Here is a 3,810-nt window from a genome sequence, read left to right on the forward strand (position 1 = left end):
TTAAGGTCAATTAATCAAAAATAAATAATTAAATAATAAATAAATGACAAGTTAAAATGATCAAATCTATGGGTAAATCAATAATGATTTTGGGACAGTCAACAAATGTATCATTTATTGTTTTATTCATAATGTATGTCCATCTTTATATTTCATTTTTATCTTCTGGTTTATTTTAATTAACTGCAAAAATATTTGAGGAAGTACAAAAATCTTGATGTAGTTGTATAATGATAATAAAGAGCTTATCTTATAAAGATCCAATACACGCCTCTCTTACTGTTTATTTTTTACTATGTAGAATTGTGTATTTCAAATTAGCTTCTATTTTGCTGCAAGATGTTGCCCACAAATGTTCTTTTTATTTACATTTACAATAACTACATAATCATATAACATTCTGAGTTAATGAAAAACTAAAGTAAGTTAGCAGGCAGAAAGAGAATTCATACTTAACAAGTTCACTTAAATTAAAAATCTGTTAATTGGAAAAATACATTTTGAAACCATCAGTTGAGAATTAAATAATTTCAGTATTGTGAACTGGACTATGTAATCATTACTATTTTTTATCAGAATCTCTTTATTGTCATTATTGCTGAAGCATTTGTAGCAAAAGAAGTACAACTATTATCACTGAGAGCACAATGCTAGAAGTCCACAGATAACTGCTTCATTTCATTAAGTTTATCAACTTATTTAAAAGGGTGGCACTGTGGTTCAGTTGGAAGGTCTGACATCTCACAGCAAGATGGTCCTGGGTTCGAGTACTGGTTCAACTGGGCCCTTCTGTGTGGAGTTTGAATGTTCTCCCAATGTTTGCGTGGGTTTCCTCTGGATCCAAAGAATGCAGGTTTGATTAATTGGAGACTCCAAATTGCCCGTAGGTGTGAGTGTGAATGTGTTTGTCTGTTGTGTGATGTTGGTGTCTGTGTGTGGTGTCCTGTAATCAGGGTTGGGGAGAAAACGGAATACATGTAACGGGATTACGTATTTAAAATACAAAAAGTATTGTATTCCACTACAGTTACAATTTAAATCACTGGTATATAGAATACAGTTACATTCAAAAGTATTTTGATTACTGAAGAAAATATTTTGCATTTTATTGTCATTTGTTTCATTTAATATTTAGTCCTTTCAGATGGAAAACATTTATACACATAAATGATGCGATCCAAAGTGCATTTGAACAGCGGTGAAACACTTTATTATGATGTGTTACATTCATACGAGCAGACAGAGAAGTACGTTTGAAGTTTGGAGCAGAAGAAATAGAAATAAACCTTGTGTAAATTGTCAGCTTTACGCTAAGCTAAAATGCTATTTCTATTCATTTTACATGCACATGTTACCAGACACGGTCACATTTTTTTATCAAGAAAATTCAGGTTAAATCTTAATTTCTTTTTTTTCTCTAGTAAGAACTTTGATATTAGGGCAAAAATCATATTCTTGATAGTCATTTTTGAATTGTTTTCCTGTAAAAATCCTTAAAACAAGATCAATTTGATTTATCTTGTTTTAGAAACAACACTGAATGAGATATTTAGATTTTTAGAGGATGTATTTTTAACATGTGTATTTTGTCTTACTGCACTGGCAGAGTTTTTATAGTCAAAACAAGTGAAAAAATCTACCAGTGCTGAAGAATTAATCAAAAGTATTTAGAGTATGTTACTGACATTGAGTAATCTAACAGAATATGTTATCAATTATATTTTACAGCATGTATTCTGTAATCTGTAGTGGAATACATTTAAAAAGGAACCCTCCCAACCCTGCCTGTAATGGACTTGCCACCTGTCCAGAGTGTTTCCCTGAGCACATTATTAAGACTACAATACTAGAAGTTCACAGAAATTCTAGACAGCTTGGATAGGCTCCAGCACTACCTGCGAACTGCATAGTACAAGCATCTATGAAAAATGGATGGATGGAACTAATTTGGAATTGTTGCAATGCTTATGAGACAAGATAACTTTTAATCCTGAGTTTTTAAATTCTATGTGGGGTCAAATTGAGACATATTAAGGTAAACTATGAATATTTGCATATTTTCTAACATACAAAACAAAATAGTTTTGACTGCCAAGGAGAATTTTGTGTCTCCCGAACAGACATTCAAGAATCATAATTTTTCATATGAATCTACTAAGGAGGTCTATAATACCTGGAAAAATCTATATAATAATATTTGCGATTTAAATGTTGCTTGCAATACATTTTGTTTTCGTCAGGGTACACGGTTATGCTGCGTTCCATTCAAGTTGGATGTGGGATATTCCTACTTGATATCTCCGACCATAAATGCATTCCATTCAATGATATTCGGAAGATGACGTTTAAGGAAACAAAACTGCAACACTCCCATTAGCTTAGCAGGGGTTTGACTCTCACTAGAGATGTCTCCTAGCAACCCAACTGATAAACAATGCTGCAGCACTAGCATTTGTGCTTCAGGTGTCCGATTATCAAAAGAGATTATAACGAGAACCTCAATTTAAAGGTACTGACCTCAAAACCTGCTTCGCAAACCAACCAGTTTACAGTTTTATACAGCTGTTTCTGCAGGTGTTTGTTAAACAAGCTTTAATGACATGTAATGTGGAAATGAACTCATTTATTGATATTACATAATAAAGTGAATGTTTATCACTTACTTTGTATATCTCCCTGAGTGTCGACATGTTTGTTTGACATCATACCCCTGTATCTCAGCAGAGTTGAGAATTTCTGCACAAGCCTACAAGTTGTAATTTTGACTTAAAAATGCATTTCATAGCACTTTTCCTACTTTGGAAGTTGTAAAATGTGAATGAGAAACCTTTGCTTTGCCAGGTTTAAATATGACTCTTTGTCAATTCATGCAATATTGACCTTCACATTCAATAGTTTACATAGTTGAAGTTTACACACACACATTTTTGAACCACTCCACAGATTTAATATTAACAAGCTATAGTTTTGGAAAGTCGTTTAGGACGTCTACTTTGTGCATGACACAAGTTCGTTTTTCAACATTTGTTTACAGACAGATTAGTTTCACTTTTAATTGACTATATCATAATGCCAGTGGGTCGACTATTTTTAGTCCTTTAACTCTTGCTGTTGTAAAATGGCATGTAAAATATAAAAACAAACACTCAACCTTAATTGTTTCACTGGATCTGTTGCTATTTTAATTATCTGAAATACAAAGCACTGACAATTTAAAGTGTGAGCCTGTACATCTTGAAATATTTATAAACAGTTACAGTTCTGCTGTAATAATGATAATTATTTGCCTAGATTGTCTTTAAAATAAACTCATCACGTTGAGTTGATAAACTTAATGAAATGAAGCAGTTATCTGTGGACTTCTAGCATTGTGCTCTCAGTGATAATAGTTGTACTTCTTTTGCTACAAATGCTTCAGCAATAATGACAATAAAGAGATTCTGATAAAAAAATAGTAATGATTACATAGTCCAGTTCACAATACTGAAATTATTTAATTCTCAACTGATGGTTTCAAAATGTAGTTTTCCAATTAACAGATTTTTAATTTAAGTGAACTTGTTAAGTATGAATTCTCTTTCTACCTGCTAACTTACTTTAGTTTTTCATTAACTCAGAATGTTATATGATTATGTAGTTATTGTAAATGTAAATAAAAAGAACATTTGTGGGCAACATCTTGCAGCTAAAATAGAAGCTAATTTGAAATACACAATTATACATAGTAAAAAATAAACAGTAAGAGAGGCGTGTATTGGATCTTTATAAGATAAGCTCTTTATTATCATTATACAACTACATCAAGATTTT

Source organism: Xyrauchen texanus, chromosome 12, assembly GCF_025860055.1.
Source record: "Xyrauchen texanus isolate HMW12.3.18 chromosome 12, RBS_HiC_50CHRs, whole genome shotgun sequence".
NCBI lineage: Eukaryota > Metazoa > Chordata > Actinopteri > Cypriniformes > Catostomidae > Xyrauchen > Xyrauchen texanus.